The 26037-nt window shown below is 36.3% G+C and overlaps 1 long non-coding RNA gene across 1 annotated transcript in view; it reads right to left on the reverse strand.

The window, feature by feature from the left end:
• The window catches only part of LOC107637793, a 14984-nt gene continuing 7777 nt past the window's right edge, over positions 18831–26037 (reverse strand). Inside the window, exon 3 of the long non-coding RNA XR_001619531.2 lies at positions 18831–19074. This is a non-coding gene — a long non-coding RNA (uncharacterized LOC107637793). The remainder of the gene's footprint in view (positions 19075–26037) is intronic.

The raw sequence follows: 26037 nt of genomic DNA on the forward strand, positions 1-26037 counted from the left end.
AGACTTTTGAGTTTATCCTACAGTCACTAAGGTATACCATGAACTTGAACTAAAGTAGATGTTGTGGCTGGCCTGGAGTAAGAGATCACACAGCATCACTTGCAGTCTGATGACTGAGGTGTTAGAAGGTGAAGATCAAACATTAGAAATTGAACGTTAAGGCGATAGTAAGGGGGCATAGGGTGCTAATCGCTTCTGTATTGATATGGAATCACTTCTATATTGATGTGGACCCAGAGAAATTAAGTGTTTTAGATTTTGGACTGATAGCTGAAACAACGAAGAGAGACTAAATGAAATTCGAGTTAGGAGTTCTAACTGCATAAAGCCTGAATAATGCTGCTTACCAAAGAGAAAACCTAAAGATTTTAAAAGGGGAAGCTATGTATTCTTGGAAACTACTTCAGCAACTGGTAATAGATGAACAATCAACCTAAAGAAGTTTAACCCGAGGTACATTGGGTCGTCTGATGTGTTAGAAAAAATTGAACCGGTGGTATATCAAGTATTTTTACTACCGTATCTTTTGAACCTGTGCAAGTATTCCTTGCCTCGCAGCTTCAGAAGTGTATTTTCCCTTGCAACTTATGTCCTAGAACTTGAACTAGTTCAATTCAAAAAGATTTGAAGTTTTAAGTGACTCCAATTAGGATTGGGAGTGTCAACATTAAGGAAATCCGAAGATAAGAGGTCTCATTAGTAAAGGTGACATGGAAGTCAAATCGGAATGGAGGAGCACAATGGAGGATTTGAATGGGGATGAGGAAGGACTAACTGCGCTTATTCGTAAGTAGTTGAATTTTGGGGACAAAATTCCAAATTAGATGGGTAGGATGTAAAACCCACGAGATAAATAAATAATTAGCCAATAAATTAGTTATTATTTTAAAAATTATAAAATTAAATTTTATAGTTTAGAATGGAAGAAATAATTTAAATATGAATTTTGACACTAACTTTAAGCATTTTGGCTCAAGATTGGGCCGAATGGGTCAAACCGATTGAACCAAGCCCATAATGGGCCCAACACCCAACCCAATACCCATTTAATGAAAGAGCTTCAGCTCTTGTCCCTCCCTCAAAGGGAAACACGCTGGAATCTTGGCAAAAAGGGGGAAGAACATATGAAGAACCTCAAACCCTTGTCAAACTTCAAATTGCCATAACTTTCAACCTAGAGCTGTGATTGCCGTACCGTTTGTGGCCACGCATCCACTGGGTCGAGCTCTACAAAGCTCGCTACTCAATTTGGTATGTACCTCACTATTTCTTTCTCAGCCACTCTCTCTTAATTTCGAAAATTTGAGGATTTATTTTGAAGAATTACGTGATTTTGGTGATTTAGGATCAAATTAACCTTGTGGACTTGCCGGGCCTTGTCCCAAAATTCTATTAGTAAGGTAAAGAATATTTAATCCTTGTCAATTTATCTAATTAGTGAACCCTGTGGTAATTTTAGTGTTATTTTGTGCAATTAGATTGGATTGTGTATTTTGGAAACAAATTGGTGGTGTTGGATACTTGATATTGGATTTTGGGGAGCTAAAGATCTATTTGGTGTGACTTTGGAAGATTGAGTTTTGTGGAAGAGTGACAAATTGTGACGTTCTGGGTTTTACGAGGAATCAGCCAATGTATGGTTTTGGTTTCTCGTATATAATATGTATGGTGTCGGAAATGTTGTGAAATTGATAATGTTAGTGGTTTTGGTGAAAGATTGAATTTGTTATAATGTGTAATGATGATTGATGTGAATGAGGACTTGTGTTATAAATGTTGTGGTATTTGTTGAATTGTATTGTTGATTGAGAATGGGTTAATAATACTGAAATTAGTGAATTATTGATAATGATGAACCATGATTATGATAGCTTGATGAATAATGAAGTATGTTATATAGATTATGGTGCACTTGAGGTGAGAACGATGATAATCGAGTATATGATTGTGAATTGAATATGAATTTTCAGGTTGATTTTGATTAATTGTGAGTTAAAGATGTTAAGCATATTAGAGTTGTGTATTAGGGTACTATGAAATGAATTGAGCATTGGAATGTGAATTGGTATGTTTAGATGTTGTTTAAAAGCTTAGAGTTTTAGTATTGAGTTATATGATTGGTGAAAATAGAGGTTTGATAAATTTTGTAAAAGAACAGTTTTTGATCGAACTTCGGTGAGCCATAACACGGCTTCTAGACCCCAAAATACTTCAAACTTATTTCATATGAAAATTGGGTCCGTGAGGTTTACACCGTTCAAAGAACGAATGAAAAATGTGTTGAGTTTAGAGAACTAAATTATGATTAAGATGATGACTTAACATTATTGGGCTATTATCCAATTGTTTGTGTGATGTGTTTGTTTAGTGTGCAGAAAATAAATTTATAACATTGGCTAAAGAAGAAATAAAACAAGCACAAATGATATCTGGCCCACCTACACACAATCATGGCCCAAAGGTTATTTGCTCCATCATAAATGTTTCCCATCAGAAACAAAAGCAAAAACAAAAAGGAAAAGAAAGCAATTGTCCCAAGAAGCAAATGCTCAAGCCAAATAATGGTTCAAGGATATATAATTACTACCATCACAAATAATTCTTGGCTAACAAAAAAGCCTCTAGCCAAGTAATGAAAGATAGAAAGTAAGTCCATAATCAAACCAAAATTCAACAGCGGTCAACATTTAAATCTATTCATTCACTTAGGCAGTAACTAAGTGAGTCAAATTCTATTTCATTGGAATCATCACATGACATTATTTCATTTTAATTGAATTCATTATCTTCACATCCACCGAAAGTAAATTCTCTCCTCTCTCTTCTCTCTCTTTAAACATCCACGTGAAGTCTGAAGCAAAAAAAAGGGAAGCTCTGTGCTAGGGCACAATTGAAGGATAAAAATAAAATTTATAAATTGAAGCAAAAGAAGAGATGGTCAAAGAGGCTAGGGCAAAAGAGAAGATTACACTAGAAAAACAAATCACAAAAAAGGAGGTTTCTACATTTGTACTTCGTTGAAGGTTATTGAAGAAATCTTCTCTATGTAAGTACCGAACTGGAAATTCAGGATGTTGAACATGATGAAGCACTGCTATGAATCAATGGTCAAAAATTAAAATTGGAGCCAAATCAAGAATGCACGGCTCAGATTCAAGAAGCATAAAGAAAAAGGTTGAAAGAGAAGATTGAAGGTATAGTTGCATTTCACTGCTTCTACCCTCTCTCTCCCCTGTGAATGCCGCTGCTGGATTTGTGTATTGGGAGAAGAGAACCAACATGTGCTGAAGAAAGTTTCAAGTCCTGGAAGCTTCACTCCTCTATAATAGGGGTGAACGGCCAAGGATTGGGGCAAGGAGTGAGAGCACACGTTTGGGTTCCATAGCGCTTTGAGCTGTTTATTCTTCTCCTTCATTGTTTTCATTGAATATTTTTTTTCTCAGTTTATTCTGTCTGTGTTTCATTGGTAAAAAACAAAATGTGAGATTTTGTAAGAAAAAGCCATTGAGTGGAAAAAGGCAAAGAGTTAAACTTAGAGAAAAAGCCATAGTTATCTCAGAAATTGTTTGTATGTATTTCTGTTTTGTTGTCATGATCCTGAGTGGATTTCCTTACATGTTGGATGGGCATTTTGCTGTTGAAAGCTAAGGTGAGTCCTAGTCAAGTTCAGGTTGGGTTAGAATCTAAACATGTCCTAGTTTGGATTGGGGAGATCCTAAGGAGAATTGGTGAATGTAATTCTATTGAAAGATAGTGAAATTCTATCACTGTTGTGATGGAGACTAGATGTAGGCTACAATGCACTAGGTAGCTGAACCAGGATACATCTGGCTGTCACTCTCTCTTCTTTACTCTATTTCTGTGTCTGTAATTCAGGAGACAAAAATACAATGTCTCTTAACTCGACATAAGACAAAAGCTAAAATATCTCCTAGGTTCCATTGATAAAAGCAAAAGTTAATACTCAGCAAAAAAGAAGGCCTAAGATTCAACCCTTCCTTTCTCTTAGCCACTGATAACCATCAATTAGTATCAGAGCTTGGTCTCAAAGAGATCAAGCTTCACAGTTTGGAGGAAAGATCCTGAAGGCAAACAACATGGGTTCTAACATAGTGGTTTATACTCTGATAGAAGGACAATCCAACAACAAACCTCCATTCTTCAATGGAAAAACTACAACTATTGAAAAGAAAGAATGAAGATCTTTGTTCAGTCAGTGGATTACAACCTGTGGAAGATAATCATAAATGGTCCTTAAATCTCTACAAAAACTGGCACTGATTGTGTTGTCACTCACAAAGCTGATACAGATTGGAATGAAGATGACAAGAAAATGGTGGAACTAATACCAAGGCTGTCAACATGATGAACTGTGCAATCAGTTTTGAGGAATACCGAAAGGTTTCAAGATGTAAAACAGCAAAGGAAATCTATGATGAGATCCAAGTCACACATGAGGGCACTACACAAGTAAAAAAACCAGGATTGACATGCTAAGCAAAGAATATAAGATGTTCTTTATGAAGAAAGGAGAATCAATTAATGACATGTTCGAGATATTCTCTATAATCATTTATAGCTTGGATGCTATGGGGATTACTCATTCCAAATAGGTGCTAGTGAGGAAAGTCTTGAGAAGCTTGACAAAAGAGTGGGAAACTAAGGCCACTATTATCTTTGAAAGCAGCAACCTAAGTCAAATGACCTATGATAAGTTGAGAGGAAAGTTACTAGCCTATGAAACCACTCACATAAAAATGATAGAAAAAAGAAAAGAGTGGCTCTTAAATCTTGCACTGAATCATTGGATGATGAATCCAGTGACTATTTATTAGATGATGAAAGTGTATTTTTTGCTAGGAAACTTAGAAGCATGATGAGACTTAAAGGAAGAAGCAGAGGTGGTAGCTAAAAGGAACCAAAGAAGGGACTTATGGCTTCTTGGGAGGATCTCAAGATTGACTCAGATGAGGAAGAAGACTCTAAAGATAAAGCTCCAATCTATTTCATGGTTGGTGAAGATCAACAAGAAGAGGTAAATTACTATGACTTATCTCTTGATGATTTACATGTTATTATCGATGATCTCACTCACCATTCTGAAATATTTCTAAATAAATACAACAAATGCAAATCTGAAAAATAAAGTTTTGAAAGTTGAAAATAAGTTCTTAAAAAAAAGGTGAAGAAGACCGAATGTGCTATTATCTTGGTGAAGAAAATAGTTTTTTTTTTTAATCTGAAATTGAAAAGCTCAAAGGAAAGCACATTATTGATCCTTCTCAAAAACTTGTTGCTAAAAATGCAAGATTAAATGAAATGATTAAAAGTTTGAATAATGATTTAGCAAAATTTGCACATAGTTCAAGCAACTTGGACAAATTACTTGCTAATCAAAGACCATTATTTAAAAAATCAGGTTTAGGGTATGTAACAAAAAATGATGCAATTTTTGAAAAATCACTTGCGAAATTCACGACATCATGTTCAAAAATAAAATCATCATTTTATAAATCTGGTATTGGATATTCATCTAACATTGATGCTGACTTTGAAAAATCATATTTTGATTAAAATACATCTTATTCAAAATCTGAACCTACTTCAAATAACTCTGGTTTGGGTTACATCTCTAACAATGAGACCATTTTTAGAAAATGCTTCTTTCACAAAAGAGCCTCACATTCTAGAAACCCATATGTCTCAAGAAATTTTGGTTTAAGGTTTTTTTCAAGAAGAGGTGCTAATGTTTGAGATCGATCTTTCAAAAGAAATAGACCCTTTTCAAATACTAGAAAATTCAAATCTTTTAATCACCATCAGCATCATAACTTCAAGCATTTTTAGCGACATGCTTACACATATCTCTATTTTATTTGCAATAAACATGGTCACTCTTCTTTCCAATGCTTTATTGACAAAGAAGAGTAGAAAACAAAGCATACAAGGTTGTGTTGTGATTTTAATGCACTTAGGCAACAAAGAAGGATTAATTTCAAAGGATCCAAATTAGTTTGGATACCTAAGGTCACTTAAAAGCTTTGTAAGTTTTGCCTAGCATCCAAGAAGAAGAAAGATATGTGATACTTGAATAGTGGATGCTCTAGGCACTTGACCGAAAAGTCCACTTTCTTCATCAAGCTTGATAAATACGTTGGAGGCTTTGTGACTTTTGGTGATAATGGTAAAGAAAAGATTGTGGCCTTAGGTAAGTTGGTAAGAGTTTTTCAACATTCATTGATAATGTATTTTGAGTTGATGGGTTGAAACAGAATCTTCTAGGCATTAGCCAATTGTGTGATTTATGTTATTTAGTTATTTTCAAGAAATTGGAATGCTTGATGGTGTGTGAAAAAAAATTGGTGAAACATTGTTTGAAGCTAAAAGATACAATAATGTGTATGGACTAACCTTAGAGGAACTAAAAGAACAAAATGTAGCTTGTTTTATTTCCATGGAATCTAAAAAATGGTTATGGTACAAAATATTGGGATATGCAAGCATGTTTCAAATTTCTAAGCTTGTGAAAAAGAATTTGGTTAGAGGTCTTCCTAAAATAAAATTTGACAAAGACATCACTTGTGATCCATGTCAATTGGGTAAACAAACTAAAAATTATTTCAAATCCAAGGGTGACATCTCAACCAAAAGAACATTTGAAATGCTACATATTGATCTTTTTGGTCCTATGAGGACTCAAAGTCTTGATGGTAAGCACTATGGCTTAGTGGTGTTTGATGACTATACTATGTTTGAATGGATTCTTTTCTTAGCGCATAAAAATAATGTCTTTCTTGATTTTTTCAACTCTATGCAAAAAGATTCAAAATAAAAATGATTTGAAAATGGTTTCCATTAGAAGTGATCATGGAAGGAATTTGAAAATCAAGATTTTGAAGCATTTTGTGATGGATTTGGTATTTTACATAATTTTTCACGTCATAAAATACCTCAACAAAATGGGTTGTTGAAAGGAGAAATAAAAGCCTTCAAGAAATGACTAGGGTTATGCCTTGTGAAAATGAAATTCCAAAATTTCTTTGGACTGAAGTTATATTTTGAATCAAATTATCATTAGAAAAAAAAAAACAAACACCATCTGAGCTTTGGAAAGGAGTACCACCCAATCTTAAGTACTTTCATATTTTTGGATGCAAATATTTTGTGTTAAACACTAAAGATAATCTTGAAAATTTGATCCAAAAATCTTATGAAGGTATCTTTGTTAGATATTCAACCACTAGTAAAGCTTATAGAGTTTATATCAAGGAAGATAGAATAATTGAAGAGTCCATACATGTCACTTTTTGTGATTCTAACTCCATTTCAAGTGTTGTTGAGAAAATTGATGCAGGAACTGAGATTGCACAAAATTCAGATAGAATTTAAGAAAAAGACAAACCTGAACCTACTATGGAAGATGCTATTCACGATTCTGTAGACCAGAATCTAGGAAACGATTTTGTTTTGTCTCCTCTTAATACAGAGATTTTTGAAAATCTCAATGGAACTGATCCTGTTCATACTTAACCTAAGATTACCTCACCAAAGTCAAGAGAATGGAAGTTCTTGAAGAACTATCCACATGAATTCATCGTTGGAGATCCTTCTCATGGAGTTACCACAAGATTCTCAAGTAGAAAGAGAGCCGAAATCAATAACTTCGCTCTTACATCACAACTGGAACCCCAAAATGTGAAAGAAATACTTGAAGATCCCTCTTGGATAAAGGCAATTGAGCAAGAGCTGGTCTAATTTGAGAAAAATGAGGTTTGGACTCTAGTGCCTTATCCTACCAAAAGGATCTTTAGAAATAAATTGGGTGAGGATGGTAGTATTATTAGAAGTAAAGCTAGATTAGTAGTTCAAGGGTTTGATCAAGAGGAGACAATTGACTTTGATGAGTCATTTGCTCTGGTAGCTAGAATGGAAGTAATAAGATTATTGCTAGTCTATGCTACCTATAAAGGATTTAAACTCTTCCAAATGGATTTTATGTGTGCTTTTTTCTAATGGCTTTATTGATAAGGAAGTATACATAGCTCAACCCCCCGATTTTGAAAATAAAGATTTTTCAAACTATGTTTTTAAACTTTTTATTACTCTTTATGGTTTGTGACAAGCTCCAAGAGCTTGGCATGAAAGACTTAGCTCTTTCTTGTTGAAAAATGGCTTTCAAAGGGGTACTACGGATACTACTCTTTTTATTAAAGAATCTAATGATCATTTTATACTAATTCAAGTTTAAGTGGATGACATTATATTTGGATTGGCACATGAAGCCTTCTGGGATAAATTTGGAAAATTAATTACTAGTGAGTTTTATATGAGTATGATAGGAGAAATCACATTCTTCCTAAGACTCCAAATCAAACAAACTCCTAGTGAAATTTTTGTACACCAAAGTAAATATGCCAAGGAGTTAGTAAAGAAATTTCGTTTAGAAAATTCCAAACCAATGAGTACACCTATGCATTCAAATTCTAAACTTGAAAAAGGATGGAAAGAAATAGGGGGGAAAGATGTTAATGAAATAATGTATAGAAGAATGATAGGATCTCTCATGTATTTATCCACCTCTAGACAGGATATTGTTCATAGTGTGAATGTGTGTTCTAGATTTCAATCACAATCCAAAGAATCACATATTTTTGCTGTGAAAAGGATCATTAGATACATTAATAACACTACTGATTTTGGTCTTTAGTATCCTAAAACTAATGAATTCTATGTAATTGGGTAGTGTGATACAGATTTTACTGGGGATCATGTGAACAGAAGAAGCACTTCAGGGATTTGTTACTTTCTTGGACAATCTTTGAATGTGTGGTCAAGTAAGAAGCAAGCTACTGTTGCTCTGTCAATGGCTGAGGCCGAATATATCGCAGCTTCCTCTTGTTGATTGATTTGGCTTAAAACACAACTTGCATATTACAAATTGCAAGTCAATATTATCCTTTTGTTTTGTGACAACTTGAGTGCAACAAATATTTCTAAAAATCCTATTTTACACTCAAGAACTAAGCACAATGAAGTGAGATTTCATTCAATAAGAGAACATGTGCAAAATGGTTTGACATTTAATTTGTGAAATCTAAAGATTAATTGACTGATATTTTCACAAAAAACTCTGTGTGAAGATAGATTTTGTAAATTGAGAACTGCTCTAAGCATTGTTGATGCTGAGTTTTTGAACTAAATATGCTTAAAGAGTTTTTTGGTTGTTTGCGTCTATTAGGTCGCATAGAAACAAAATTTGACTGATGATGACTCCCTCTAGGTTTTATGAAGTTCAGACTGAGTGTTTGTTAAATTGATTAATCTAGGACAAGACTGAATCTTTGGTGGTCCATTTTGTTTCCGTAAAACCACCATTAGACTCAAGAGAAAGAAATTTTGTTTTATGAAGTGAGTCTTACTTATTTGTTTTGATCATTCACATCAAAAGATCATTTACTTTTAGGATTTTTATTCAACTCAAATAAGTTTTAGTTTTTTAAAAAGGCTTTATTTGAATTGTCATTTCAAAATTGATTGCATTAATTTTAAAATTCAAAATTCTTTTAATTTCACTCTCATTTATTTCCTTTTCAAAAAATTTCTAGGCATTTAAAGCAGTTATTATGATAACATCTCATCTTCTCCACTACTCTCACTTTCTCTTACATATGAATTGTTTTTAACTTGTATCTTCGAGTATTTTGGTGTTAATTTGAGTAATGAGACCCAAGAAGACAGAATTTTATATCTTAAACGCAGTGGTGCAGTAAGGTAATCTAAGGAAAAGGGCACAAAGGCAGCCAAGGACACGGTTTTCAAAGAAGAAGAAAAAGATCCTATTACAACCGAGGATGAGGGATCTGATGTCTAGCCCAATTTGATGCTACTGTTTTTTTAGAATATGTTTTTGGATGACACAATTTCTTATAATTTCTTATGACACTAACACTATTACTTGTTTTGCACTTGTGGTTTGCATATTGAACTATTTTTTTGCAGGTTTACCCTCCTTGATAACAAAAGGGGGAGTAAGTATTGCATCAAAATAAATTGAAACAGTTATATTAAAACTGTTGAACTTATCATGCTTGAGACTGATTGCAAATTTTCTTTGTTTTAAACCATTATTTCACGCAGTTATGATTATGCATATTGCTCTGATTGTGAATATTGCTTATACTTATTATAGCTTTTATTTTGGTATCTTAGTTTTGGATTAAGGCTGCTCCATGATGTTGCTACTGAAAAAATATTTTTGAAATATTGGTTTATCATTAGTTTTTGTTCTATTTCTAGATTTTAGTTGTTGAACTTTGTTGGATGACTATAACTTAACTTTTACACTTTTATCTAGATTTTAGTTGTTTCTCCATGCAGGTGTCCCTCTTTAATGACAAAAGGGAGAGAAAAAGAATAAATTGAAAGGCTATTGTCTGGTTCTATCTTGATCTATAATGATGATGTTTGAAGCTACTGTTTATATTTTGAATTTTTGTTTAAAAATCTGCAATTTAAATCTAGTTGTGACTATTGTTTATTTTTTAGCATTTGAGCTTTTGAAATAAGTAGCTTTTAATTAACATTTGGATTAGTTCAGATTCAATGTTGTTTCAAGGCTGGCTGATGATATTTGTGAATTGATAATAGCCTTGTAAACATTGAATTATAATCGAACAGGTTCCTTAAGATACAAAATTGTTTGAAAATTATTGGATGTTTGGCATTATTTAAATGTAAAGCTTGTTGGTATTTGGTTACTGTTGGTTATGAAAAGCAAACATTCAGGAGAAGCTTGGAGATCGAAAGAAAGGGTGCGCTTTAAACCAAAGGAAACACCAAAGGGAAGTTTCTAAAACTCCTCTAATTCAATTTTAATTCATTTAATAATGTTTGTCATCGAGAGGGAGATTGTTGAGTTTATAGAACTAAACTATGATTAAGATCATGACTAAATATTATTGGGCTATTATCTAATTGTTTGTGTGATGTGTTTTGTTTAGTGAGCAAAAAATAAATTAATCACATTGGCTCAAGAAGAAATAAGACAAGCACAAATGACATCTGCCCAACTACACACAATCATGGCCCAAAGGTTATTTGCTCAGTCACAAATGTTTCCCAGCAGAAAAAAAAAGCCAAAACAAAAAAAGAAAGAAAGCAATTGGCCCAAGAAGCAAATGCTTAAGCCTAAATGCATACTCAATGGTTCAAGGATATATTGATGCCAGGGCATCTTAAACTAGTTTCACTAGCCTTTTTTCTTATTTTTAATAGGTTTTATGCACTTTCTTAAGCTATAAGTAAGCTATTTGGGTAGAAATTCATGTATACCTATATTCATTCAACCATGAGTAATTTGATACAATTTCATGATGATTTATGCTATGATCACTTGTATGCTAAGAATGATAAGAATTCTCGTGACTTTAGCAAGGCTTTGATGCATTCATTGGTTGATGATAAGTGAAGAAAAGCATGGAGGAAGGTTGAAGAAGTAGCATGGAAAGGATGAAGAGGAAGCAACGTTGGTGGCCAAGTTGGACCACCAACGTTGCCTCAAATGTTGGAAGGGAAAACAGAGCACTTCTCTGCATGGTGGCTGATGCTCACGTTTGAGGTAGCGTTGGACATCCAACGTTACCCCCAACATGGTGATAAAAACTTCAATTCTGAAGCTGAATGAATTTTTAGTGGCGCGTACGCCTCTATGACGCTTACGCATAAAAAAGGCAAATTTTGATATCTGCGCGGAAGCGTGTAGTACGCGTACGCGCCAAAATCGAACGTTGGGGGTCCAACATTACTTCAAACGCTGCCCCCAACGTCCGCGATGCGAAGCCCAGAAATTGGAGTTGAAAATTTTGAATCGACGCGTACGCGTCAGTGACACCTACGCGGGGATGAAAAAAATGCCCTTTGTGTGGAAGCGCACAGTACGCGTATGCGTGAAAATGCCAACGTTGAAGCGAACGTTGGAGGTCCAACGCTTAGGCCAACGTCCCCTGCTTCCTTTTAAAACAGAAAAATGAAAATCCAGCATCCACGCGCACGCGCACAGTGTGCATATGCGTGGATGAGCATTTTTTGCCCTTTTGCACGGAAGCGCGCAGTACGCGTACGCGTGGGTTAGCTGACGTTGGCCCTCCAACGTTGAGTCAATCGCCAATGACAGCAAGCTTTCTGGTCTTGTTGGTCTATTTCAAAATGGCGTTTGAGTCAACGTTGTCCCTTAAACTTTGATTCAAATGTGAAGCATCAGGATTCAAATTTTACACAGATCTCTTCTCAAAACCTAGGGCAACCAATTGGAGCCATCTTCAACCCAATTCCATCAAGGCCAAAAGACCAATTCAAGGCTTGAAGATGAATGGAAGAAAGTGTATAAATAGCTTAGAATTTAAGTTAGAGAGGACTTTCTTTTCCGAATTTTAGAAATTTTACACTTACTGCACTTTTAGTTTGAGAATGTATTTTACAATTCCAATTTCCATTTAGAGAGCTGTGAACAACTAAACCCCTTTCATTGGGTTAGGGAGCTCTTTGTAATTCAATGGATCAATATTAGTTTTCATTCATCTTCTTCTTTCTTTTCTCTTGATTTTACTAGAAAGCTTTCGTTCTTCATCCAATTGGATAGTTATCTTGGGAAAGAAGCTATTCATAATTGGATCTCCTCAGAACCTTGGAAGAGGAATGAGGAAATCATGCTAGAATAGCTTTCTCACATTGGATTAGATTGGGGTTTGGATGGATATAGTGACATGTAATCCTACCAGCACTTTGATCTATGAATTTGTGTGGTATAATCAGTGACCATACTTCATCTCTTCCCATGAGCACTTAAATCAAGGAATTGGGCAATTGTTCATGCTTAGAGAGATTGGTGAGCCAAGGATTTGGGATCCAATCACTTAAGATTGCCAAGGAGATCAATGAATGCATTGATTGCGGAAGAGATGAAAATGAATCTGATCCGGAGAATTGTACATCTCCTGAACCCAATGAATCCCCTATTCTTTGATCTACCCATTCTATTTACTTTCTGCTCTTTAATTTCATGCTAATTCCCCTGTCCCATTTACTTTCTTACAATTTAAGCTTCTACACTTTAATTCATTGCAAATTAATTTTCTATTCCTTTAATTTCTTGCAAATTTAAGTTTCTCGCCAATTTTGCTTTCTGCAAATTCTCATCCAATTCCAATTTTGCTCAACTAGAATAATTCTCCAATTGTAATTGATCGATCTACCAATCCCTGTGGGATTTGACCTCATTCTTTTGTGAGTTTTTACTTGACGACAATCCGGTGCACTTGCCGGAAGAAATCTATTGAGAGACAATTTTCGCGCATCATATATAATTACTACCATCACAAATAATTCTTGGCTGAAACAAACAAGCCTCTAGCCAAATAATGAAGGATAGAAAGCAAGCCCATAATCAAACCAAAGTTCAATGGTGGTCAACATTCAAATCTATTCATTCACTTAGATAGTAATTAAGTGATTCAAATTCCATTTCATTAAAACCATCACATGACGTTATTTCATTTCAATTGAATTCATTATCTTCACATCCACCAAAATCAAATTCTCTCTTCTCTCTCTTCTCTCTCTTGAAACACCCACGTTAACTCTAAAACAAAAGAAAAAATGGGAAGCTTTGTGCTAGGGCACAATTGAAGGACTAAAAGAAAATTTCTATATTCAAGCAAAAGAAGAGAAGGTCAAAGAGGCCAGGGAAAAAGGGAAGATTACATTAGAAAAACAAATCACAAAAAAAGGAGGTTTCTAGATCTGTGCTTCGTTGAAGGTTATTGAAGAAATCTTCTCTGTACTAGTATCGAACTAGAAAATTCAAGATGTTGAAGATGATGAAGCACTGTTATGAATCAACGGTCAAAAATTAAACTTCGAGCCAAAGCAAGAACGCATGGCTCAGATTCAAGAAGCATGAAGAAAAAGGTTGAAAAAGAGAAGATTGAAGGTATGGTTGCATGTCACTGCTTCTACCCTCTCTCTCAACTGTGAACATCGCTGCTGCATCTCTGTATTCGGAGAAGAAAACTAACTTGTGCTAAAGAAATTTTCAAGCCCTGGAACCTTCACTCCTCTATAATAGGGGTGAACAGCTAACGATTGTGGCAAGGAGTGAGAGCACATGTTTGGATTCTCATATCTCTTTGAGTTTTTTATTATTCTCCTTCATAGTTTTTATTAAATATTTCTTTTTCTCAATTTAATCTGTCTGTGTTTCATTGGTAAAAGGAAAAATCTGAGGTTTTGTAAGAAAAAGCCAATGAGTGGAAAAAGAAAGAGATTTAAACTTGGAGAAAAAGCCATAGTTATCTCAGAAACTCTTTGTATGTATTTTTGTTTTATTGTCATGATCATGAGGGAATTCCCTTACAAGTTGGGTGAGCACTTTGCTGTTGAAAGCTAAGGTGAGTCCTAGTCAAGTTCAGGTTGGGTTAGAATTTGGACAAGTCCCAGATTGGATTGGGTAGATCTTAGGGAGAATTGGTGAACGTAATTTTGTTGAAAGATAGTGAAATTCCATCACTGTTGTGATGGAGACTAGATATAGGCTACATTGCAGTGGGTAGCTGAACCAGGATACATCTGTGTGTCACTCTCTTTTCTCTACTCTATTTCTGTTTCTGTAATTCAGGAGAAAAAAAGATAGTCTTTCTTAACTCGACAGGAGACAAAAGCTAAAATATCTCCTAGGTTCTATTGATAAAATCAAAAGTTAATACTCAGCAAAAAGGAGGCCTAAGATTCAACCCTCCTTCTCTTAGCCACTGATAACCATCAAAATATTTTAAAACGAAAAAGTTATGCGCGTCAGAAGTTCGGTGTGTAAAACTGAAATTTTGCAACACTTAAAAATTTTGCCTACCATGCAGAATCTGCGTATGCAGACACTCGCACGCGACGTGGCCATTTCCTTGGGGTTTGGTGTCTCGCATATGTGAGCAGGTGTATCCGTATGCGAGAACTGAATTTTGGAGGGGTTGCTTACGCGAATGTTAGCACACAACGTGCCAATCCTCTCGGGTTGAAGCCCCGCGTATGTGAGACCATGCTCGCATATGCGGAACCCCTATTTTCAGCAAAATGAGTTTTATGTTTTTAAACATGATTTTGAACCTCTAAACCTCTATTTTACCCTCTAAGACCCTAGAATTGAGTTGTAGTGATTGTGAAGGGTGTTGAATTAGCAACGGAAGGTAACTTGGAAGAGAATAAAGCTGTGAAGTGGTGAATTATGAATGAGAAGTGCTGAAACACTAGATGGTGATGAGACCGAACTTGATATGACAATGTTTTGAGGGGTTCGTGGTGGTTTACTGCCCACATGTTTTTAAATGATAATATTTTGTGGGGTTCGTGTTGATTTACCGCCCACGTGTGTGTTGTTTTTCCAATTGAAGATCTTGTGAGCTTCATGTTGGTGTAGCGCTCGCAATGGTGGGGTTCATGGTGGTGTACCGCCTGCTAGGTGGGGTTCGTGGTGGTGTACTGCCCACTGGTTTTCAAGAGGACGATATCTAGGTTAGCTACCAGATCTGTCGGGTTCTGGCAAAGTAACTCACACATGAGCTCACGGCGAGTAGGAGAGGCATACATCATATGCATTTATGTGTCTTGTTTGGTTTTGCATTACTTGGGTTTGCTTATTTGAATATCTATGCTTATCTGATATATATGCTATATTTGAATATCTACTTGTGTTTGCCTTGTTTGCTTTGTTTGTCTGTGTGGCTCTATTGTGTTTTGGAGGACTTTTGGAGGAAGGAGAAGGATTTTAGAGGGGTTTAGTTAGAGTTTGATTAAGTTTAAGAACCTTAGATAACCACCCTGCTTATGATTTCTGTTTAAAATCCTTAAGTCTTATAATATGAGCGTGGAGTTCTAGGATCGCCTCTGACTTTTTTGAGACCTTATATCTTATGTTTGTGGTTCCTTTACCTTGCTGAGAACCTCTGGTTCTCATTCTATACGGATATTTGTGTTTTTCAGATGCAGGTTGAGAGGCACCTCACTAAGCATCTGGAGTTCCAGTTGCAATGAAGTTGGGTTGTTGTGTTTGGGTTATTTTGATGTATATATTGTATAGACTTCTCCTTATTTTGCTTAGCTCTTGTACCTCGTAGAGGCATTTGGATGGAGAACTAGGGTTATTTTCAGTACTTTATGACTTGGGACTTATATGTATTATGTAAATATTCTCCAGCCAGTCTTAGTTTCGCAGGCTGATCTTGGGGCTCGAATATTGTATATCCTTGACCCTCTACTCTCATTGTCTATAGACATATTGTATATGTCCCTATGCTTTCATCGTACGCAAATAAACGCTATTCATGAGTGTTAAGCTTTTAATTTCATGATTTTTCTTTAAGTTTCCTTCAAGGCTCCTCAAATATTATATTCTTTCAATTCTTATACGTATATATATGTTTTATTTTAAAGGTTATAATACCACACCACTTCTGGTTTACAGCTTAAGTGTAAGACTCTGTGGGGTAGGGTGTTACAGAACAAAGTCTCTAGCTCAGTGACGATGCGACATCACAGAAGGCACAAGAAGGAGTGCAGCGGCAGCCCGCAAAACATGAGCGAGTATATACAATGTTTGGACAATGAGAAAGTGATTAAGAAGCTTCCTTCCACTGAGAAAGGAGAGAGATTCCAATGTTGTTGCCCTTAAAAAGGTCATGGCTTGAATCGCTTGGTTCCTACACCCAACGGGTACCATACCCCAATTTCATGGGATAAGAAGGTGCAGCGGTAGCATCGGTTGCAGGGAACACAGGAGCGACGCGATGCATAGGAGAAGAAGGTACAGTGACGGTGCGGTGCGTTGCTTCTTCAAACGGTGGTAGAGGCGGTGAGTTGTGTTGGTGTCGGCGCGACAAGGAAGGCGGAGTGAAACCGCTGCGGTAAAAAAGAAGAAAAAGATGGAAAGTGAGAGATTAGGATTGTGGTGGATAAATAAGGTGAAATATTTTTTTTGTTAGAATGTAAATTAAATATGTGATTATTATGGTTATTTCTAACCTATTCTTTAATTTGAGGGTATTACATACTCATCTTGCGTGTTTCAATTAACTTATGACATGTATATATATTAATTCTATTTAACAAATTAAATTTTTTATTTTGAGAAAATAAAAATTAATGTAACCTTTTGCAGTTTATGCTAAAATACCAAAAATTAAACAAAATCCTAAAACAATTTTTCGTGTAAAAAATGTACAAAATTTAACACATAAATCGTTGCATTCTAGAGCAATTTATATCCAAATTTAAATAACGTCAAATGATTTATATAATCCTATAAAAAAGATATTAAATAATTTCGTTTTAGCATATTATGGAAATTTGGATTTTTATCATTTATTTATGTGAAGCAAAAAAGGGCTAAAATATAGGGGCTACAGGCCACTTCAATCACTCAGTTCCTCAACTTTTCCTTTTAGCATTTTGTTTCTTTTCTTAATCTCTGTTTGGTGATTTAGTTGGGAGAGTCCCATTTCTATCCTTCTGTCCTTTCCGTATCCCTGGATTTCATTTTTAAAACCCTATAGTACTTATATTTATATATAGGTCGATAATTTAAAGAAAAATACCACAATTATTAACATTATTAAAACTATACAATAAAATAAATAATAAAGGAATTAAAATAAAATCAAATTATATGTTTCCTGAATATCTTTGTTCCAAGAGAAAAAATAATTTTTAAAATTATTACCGAAATTCGTCTCTTAGCCTTATCTCGTTTACAGTGTAAACGAGATTATTTTGAACGTATCTCGTTTAAGGCGTGTGCGCGTGACATGTGTATATCTCATTTACAGTGTAAATGAACGTGCATGCTTATCTGTAAACGAGATAAGGCAAGTTATGTTGTATATTGGAGTTTGGTGGGGTTTTGGTTTAGTTTTGGTTGAAAATTGTGGTAAGTTGAGAATTTATGTTGTAATTCGCATTCGCACAGCTTGTGCGGATGAACAGAGTTAAAATTTTTACCCTCTGTGCGTACGCTCACTTCTATGCATATGCACACATCTTGAAAATCCTCCTGGACGTGCGCACGCACACCCTTGTGCGTAAGCACACTACCCTTGTAAACTTCTGTGAAACCTATCTAAGGCTTTTTGGCTTGTTTTTTAATGTTAAAACATAGAGGAGGTATTGGGTGGAATCATTTCGGTATTTCCAGTAAAAGTTAGAGAACGGAGGCTTAGGTTTCGAGTGTATTGAGGATGGGTTTGGTTGAATGAAAATCCGGCACTACAAGAAAAAAGGCCTATGGCCACGCTTTTCTTTTGTCAAGTGATCAATAGCCACGTTTTTGTGAGGTGGCGATTGAATAGAGATTTGGCCACGTTTTTTCTTGCCACGCTTAAAAAACGTGGCGAAAAGGGTCAACGTCCACGCTTTTGGAAGGGTGGCAATTGATTAGAGAAACAGCCACGTTTTTCTCTGCCAAGCTTCAAAAGCGTAGCCATAGAGAGAAAGAGGGACGTTTTAAAAGCATGGCGACAGGGTTTCATTACGGCCACTTTTACAAAACGTGGCCATATCCTGGTACTCTTTTGGCACGCTTTAAAAGCGTGGCCAAAAGGGTTTTTTTCTGTCACGCTTCAAAAGCGTGGCCTTAAAGAGAAATGGGGACGTTTTAAAAGCGTGGCGAGAGGGTTTCATTACCGCCACGCTTACAAAACGTGGCCAAAAGGTTTTTTAAAAAAAAACCCTAAAGACCCGGCCACCAACCCGGTCCCCAACCCTAATCGAGCTCTTTCACCCTGGCTACCCTGGAAGAGCTCCTCCCATTCCTTTCGCCCTTCGCCTTCCAAACCACTCATCACAATCTTCTTAATCTTCTTAATCTTCATCTTCGTCTTCATACTATTCTTCTCTTTCTCGTTCTTCTTCCATTCTTTCTGGATCTCTCTGTTTACGTTTGAATTCTACAAATTTTGAGCTCCACCAAACATGGGCGACGGCAAGGTCAATCTCCCCGACGATCGCTTCTCCTCCAAGCCCTCCAATTCCAAAGGTCTGATCGATTTTCTGCTTCCAATGCTTCTATTTTTTTTATTTTCTCAATTTTTTCCGTTGTTTTTACTTTTAGGCTTTCCCTTTCCATTTTTATTTTCCTCTAAATTGCTTTTAAATGCTCGTTTCTCGTTTTGTTTTTGCAAGAATTGTTCGCTTTCTCTCTGCCTTTATCCATTGAATCTCAATCCCTGATTCATTCTCTTTGTCAATCGCATGCTCAACACGCATGTTCCTTCTTAGTTAATTGATAATGGATACCTAACTTTGAATGTTGTTTTGTGTGTTTTTTGGGGTTGACTTTACTATGGAATGAAGATTGATCTACATTTTCTCTTTAGTGTTGTGCACAATTTGGGGGATGTTTTGGTGGGGAACGGGAATTGAAAAATAACGATGAAAAGAGGATGGGTGATTGGCATTTTTTGAAAATTTGGGGAATTTGTGAGAAGATATTTAGATTTCAAAACATGCATTTTGAATTTTGATATTTTAGCTGTTATATTGTTTTACAATCCCTAAATTGTAGTCCACTTTTTTTTCTTGCCCTAAGAAAATTTTTTCTATATATGAATTCGGTAGCTTCATTAGCTAATAAACCGATTAGCTAAGGTTCTCGAAACCTAATAAATATTGTATTGAAAGATATCAAAACCGGGTTAGTGTGATCTTAGCTTGTTGTTTGAAGATATATATGAATCTGTAAAGGTATGTCTTCTGATTTGCATTTTAATCTTTACAATGATGGTTGCCCGATGTCCAATGTTGTCAATTCACTTTATTTTATAATTTTTATTTTGTATACTTTCTATTTTTCTCAAAACTTGCTATACTTTATGACAGGAAGTCATCAAGCATGTGTTTCTTTACAAAGAGTTGTTTATCTTGTTTCTTTAAATAGCTATGTAAGTTTAACTTGCAGAAAATGTATTAATAATCTAGAATGTGAGTCAATTTTTGAGCATTTTTTATTTTCTGTACTAAATTTTGGACTAGCAACTATGATTAGTTGTAGAATAATCTTATGTATTTCTCTTGTGCTCTTTTGGTTGATGCCTTCTATTTTGAATTACATCTCTTTCATTGCCTGAAGAGTTTCAAATGGAAAATTTAAAACTTGATTATATCAATAAGTTCCATATTTTCAACACTAATGGCCTTCTTTATTATTAGCTTTCCACTGAAGAAGTTTTAAGTTACTGACTTGATATGATGTCATTTCTATTGTTGGACTATGACTTCGTGAATGAATTTTAAGATAATCATACAATTGTCTTACTTATCAATACTTGATATGATGTCGTTTATTTGAACTAATTAATTACCTTTATTCTTATTCAACATGGCAATCTTGGGGCACTTGTCCAAGATTCTGTTAAGAGCCACTACTAGACCCTGTTTTACTGTACACCCACCCTCCTCCACTGCCGCTACCCCAGTGCCACCACTAGGCCGCCACCGTGTTGCTCCGGCCATTCATTCATCATCATCAATCTTTCCCTTCCCTTCCCCTATTCCAATTCCCTGCTTCCCAGGTTCCCCTTTTCATCTCATTTGATTTTATTTTTGTTTGAATAATCTAGTTTAGCTCATTCTATTTAGCTTGTTTAGTTCAACTAATTTAGTTTAGTTGAATTAAGTGGTTAGAGAATCTGGATTAGTTAGTGGATATAGGTTTTGTTTTATTTACTGTTGCTGTTCGGAATGAATTTATCTTTCCTCTGAATGTTGCCCTGGATGAACTTGTTTATTGTGCTGTTTTAGTGTTGAATTCTGGACTTGTGATTGCTGTTTATTGTATTTTTTTCATTGTCCAAAATAGATGCTGTGAAAGTGTTACTGTTTCATTAATTTTTCTTGGTTTGTTATTCCTGAGTGCTGCTCTGCTTGTTGCTTGGTCCATATTAATTTATCAGCCAAGGATAAATTGAATTCAACATGGAGAGAGGCTTTCAGGAAGGCATATAAGTCTATGGACAAAGAGCTCTGGTCTCATCCGAATTTGGACTGCTTTTGTAGTGGGAGCACGGTTGTCACTATAGTGAAGCAGGTAACATATTGGAAAAAGAAATAAAAAGAGAATCTAGCTATGGTTTCTGATTCCATTATGGTTTTCTCAATTTCTTCTCTTACCGAGGCTCAAATTTGTTCATGGGATATATTGGGGATTCTTGAGTAGTGATGGGATCCAAGGACTTGAAATCTTTGACTAATGCTAGTGCTTATTGTAAGGCAGAGAGTGGTTGGCACAAGGAAGATGAAATCCTTGATGACAGTTGGGTTCAGCAAAGTAGAAAGAAAGGGCCAGCTACCTCGCATCTCGATGGATTGAATTGGGAGGTGCTTATTGTCAATGAGTCGGATGTCGATGCCTTTTGGCTACCTGGTGTTAAGATCGTTGTATACACCAGATTGTTAGAGCATTTTAAAAGTGATGCTGAGATTGCCACTATAATTGGACATGAGGTATAATTGTGCTTTGTTTAAGTAATTATTTTTTTAGTTTAAGATTTGTTGGAGGTTCTTGCTTTATTAATTCGTCTGAAAGATATGTGTGCTTATTTGTCTATTTTTTCTTGCTTTGGTTATGCTTTGGTCCTGCAGTTTATTCTTTATCGATTTGTCAAATTTTGAAATGATCTCTCAGGTTATTTACATACCTTTTTTCAAGCTAGTTTATTTGTGACTTGTTCAACAGCAAATTTGTGAAAGTAATCTCCCACCTATTCGTTTCGTTTTAGCTTACTCCTCGTGCACGACAGTCACTACTCACTCACCAACCAAATAAGGTTTCTCTGTTTAAACATTTCAAATGCATGGTGGCGAAGTACCGGAAGTCCACCCTATGCATGGGAGCAGGGGATCCCATATCCATGTCGCAGGTGGCTGCCGTTGCCAAGCGTGAGTCTCAAGTCAAGGTGGAGCTCTCTGAGTCTGCGAGGGCAGGCGTCGGGGCCAGCTACCAGTGGATCATGGACATCGTTGAAAAAGGCATTACCATCTATGGTGTTATCACTGGCTTTGCATGCTATATTTATAAGTTTGGTAATAAAAAAGAACTAAAAAATTTATATTTTGTATCGATGAAGGTAAAAATCAGAAAAAGAATTTTTTTTAAATTTATAAGGCTATTGCCACACTTTTAAAGCGTGGCCGTATCTCTGGCTATGGCCACGCTTCAAAAGCGTGGCCATATCTCTCCCTATCGCCAGGCTTTGAAGCGTGGCCATATCTCTCTCTATCGCCACGCTTCAAAAGCGTGACCATATTTCCCATATGTCCACGCTTTTAAAGCGTGACCATATCTTCCACAAACGGCCACGCTTTAATGGGAGGCCATTTGTAAAATGCGTGGCAAAAGAAAAAGCGTGGCAATAGAGCAACCGCCACGCTTTTAGAGGCCACCCTTTCAAAAGCGTGGTGAAAAGCTATTGCCACGCTTTTTTCAACTTTTCGCCACGTTTTAAAAGCATGGCAATAGAGCTGTTTTCTTGTAATGCAGTGTATGGTATTGGTGATTATTGATAAGGAATTGTGAAAGTGGTGAACTGATGAGTTCTGAATGAATTGTGAAAGCGGTGAACTAATGAGTTTGGAATGGAAACTATGAATTGGCAGTGGTTGAAATGAGTTTGGGACTCGAAATGGAATAATGGATCCATGATATATTGAAAATTGATTTCTGAAAACCACTGAATCACTCTTTTATACTAAGATTGTTGAGACGCTATACGCCTGGCAGGGACGGTTTGGTTGGATCCTACCTGTCAAGGTAGCGGTGGCGGCGTAAGTGTGGTGGTTCGTCCTTTTTACGTTGAAATGTGAGGTCCGGGTTAATAGTATCCTGCTCGCATCTCTTTGGATCACTAGAGTGTGTAGGCACAAAATCTTGGACGGTGTTCTGAGCACCATATCTCGGGGGTTCCCATTATGATTCCGAAGGGCGACATCTCCATGGAGATGTGTCGGGTTGGCAGTTGAACCGACAATGTGATATCACAGCCTATAGGATAGGCATTCATCATGTGCATCTTTTATCTGCTTGCTTGCTTTGCTGAATTGAATTGTCTGCCTAATTGGATAACATGCCTAATTGCCTATTTGAATTTACTTGCATTGTCTTAACTGTGTATTCTACTGGGATTGAGGAGGTTCGGAAGGCGCTGGCGATGGGATCGCATGGAGGATAGGTTGGTGAAGAATGTGAGATGGTGCACGAAATTGTGGTTCACACTTTTCACAACTCCGCACAACTAACCAGCAAGTGCACTGGGTCATCCAAGTAATAAATTACGTGAGTAAGGGTTGATCCCACAGAGATTGTCGGCTTGAAGCAAGCTATGTTCATCTTGTAAATCTCAGTCAGGCGGATTCAATTGGTTATGAGGTTTTGATAACTAAAAGATAAATAAAACATAAAATAAAATAAAGTACTTATGTAATTCATTGGTGGGAGTTTCAGATAAGCGTTTGGAGATGCTTTGTTGCTTCTGAACCTCTGCTTTCCTATTGTCTTCTTCCAACCAAGCGTGCTCCCTTCCATGGCAAGCTGTATGATCCTCTCGGATGAAAAATACCAGGTACGATCTCTACATAGCTAATCAACTGTCGGATTTCTCGTCTTGGATGAAAAATACCAGGTACAGCTATCGCACAGCTAATCATCTGTCGTTTCTCACTAGCGTCGTAATAGGATATCTCTATCCTTTTGCACACTGTCACTGCGCCCAACATTCGCAAGCTTGAAGCTCTTCACAGTCATCCCTTCCTAGATCCTACTCGGAATACCACAGACAAGGTTTAGACTTTCCGGATCTCAGGAATGCTGCCAATGGTTCTAGCCTATACCATGAAGGTTCTGATCTCAGATTCGGATGCTCTGTTGTCAGGAGAGACGATGCAAATCGCGGATCAGAGACCCAAGAGAATATACTCCGGCTGTCGTCCAATGACTACGTTGAACATCATGTAGACAGCTTGTGGTTCTCAGGAACGTGGATCTTGTCTAAGCGAGTAACGAAGATAGTAGGTGATTGTCATGGGTCACCCCTTCATTCTGACTTAATTGAATTAAGTACAAGAGTATATCATGGAGAAGAAGTAGGCATGAATTGAAAGAAAAACAATAGTACTTGCATTAATTCATGAAAAACAGCAGAGCTCCAGACCTTAATCTATGAGGTGTAGAAACTCTACCATAGAAAATAGATAAGAGAAAATAACCTAGGCATGGCCGAATGGCCAGCCTCCAAGTCCAAGGATGATAAAGTATAAGGTGATGAAAAGTATAGATAAAGGATATGAATACAATAGTAAAAAGTGCTATTTATACTAAACTAGCTACTAGGGATTACAGAAAATAAGTAACTAAGTGCAAATAGTGCAGAAATCCACTTCCGGCGCCCACTTAGTGTGTGCTTGGGCTGAGCATTGAAGCTTTCACATGCATAGGCCATCTTGGAGTTAAACGCCAACTTGAGTGCCAGTTTGGGCATTTAGACGCCAGTTTGGGCCATCAAATCTCGAGAAAAGTATAGACTATTATACCTTGCTAGAAAGCTCAAGATGTCTACCTTCCAATGAAATTGAGAGCGCACCAATTAGGCTTCTGTAGCTCCAGAAAATCTACTTCGAGTGCAGGAGGGTCAGAATCCAACAACATCTGTAGTCCTTTTTCAGCCTCTGAATCAGATTTTTGCTCAGGTCCCTCAATTTCAGCCAGAAAATACCTGAAATCACAGAAAAACACACAAAATCATAGTAAAGTCCAGAAATGTGATTTTTGCCTAAAAACTAATAAAAATATAATAAAAGTAACTAAAACATACTAAAAACTATGTAAACACAATGCCAAAAAGGGTATAAATTATCCGCTCATCATGGGACAGTGGAGAATTGTTAGTTTAGAAATTTCACTAAATTAGATTACCCCTTTATTATGTTTATGGTTTTAAGTTATATTTTAATATTTTAGTTATTCTTTAAGATGAATCTTGTGATGGATATGAAGTTCTAGGATTGCCTCTGGCATCCCAGAGTCTTATATCTTACATCCTTGGGCACTGTTACTATACTGAGAACCTCCAGTTCTCATACCATATTCTGTTGTTATTTTTCAGATGCAGGTCACAACCCACCTTGGTGACTTGCTTTGGTGGTGACAGAGGGGAGGCTTTCTATCTTGTTTGAATTCTTTTGAATATTTTGTTTAAGATCTCTCACTTTTGTAAAGTTTGTATAAGCTGTTATATCCATTTAAACTCTGTATTGTCTGTAAATAACTAGCTGGCTTAAACTCCGCAAGCTGCGGCTAGATCTTCATACTATTATCCTCTTATATTTTGTTATATTATATCTATATCTTGTGCCTCATTTAGTGTAGCTTCGTGTGAATGTTGAATTGTCGTAACCTTTTATTAACCTTTGCTTTACGGCATGAGGTAAGGCTTAGGGTAATTAGGGTGTTACATTTAGTGGTATGAGAGTGGTTCGTCCTCGTGAGCCTGAGGGATGGACCAATTGTGCTTCATTGCATACTCTGTGTCTTTTTCTTTCATGCAATTTAGGTTTTCTACTTGATATATGTATAGCATGCTTGTTTGTTAGTGCCTTTTGGGATAATTGAAACACTAGGCTTTTGATATTTAGACTAATCACCTTGATATTGACTGTCTGGTGTAGACAGGAACCCTAATGGCTACTCGGGGACAAGGTCAGTCATGTATACAGAGAGATTATGAGGGTAACCCGTCGACAAGCGATCACGCTAAATTCATGGTGGCGATGACTAACTTAGCTAACACGATTCAAGCGGGCATTGCTATGGCTACTCATACTTTATGACGGAGAAGGCAATTAGTCGGAAACGAAAATGTAGAAGGTGCTGAGGACAACTTAGGTGGTGTTCCGAGGACTCTAGCTACTTTTCTAAAAGTTGAATCGCCGATTTTCAATGGATCAACAAAT

This window comes from Arachis ipaensis, chromosome B04 (assembly GCF_000816755.2).
Source record: "Arachis ipaensis cultivar K30076 chromosome B04, Araip1.1, whole genome shotgun sequence".
NCBI classification, from domain to species: Eukaryota; Viridiplantae; Streptophyta; class Magnoliopsida; order Fabales; family Fabaceae; genus Arachis; species Arachis ipaensis.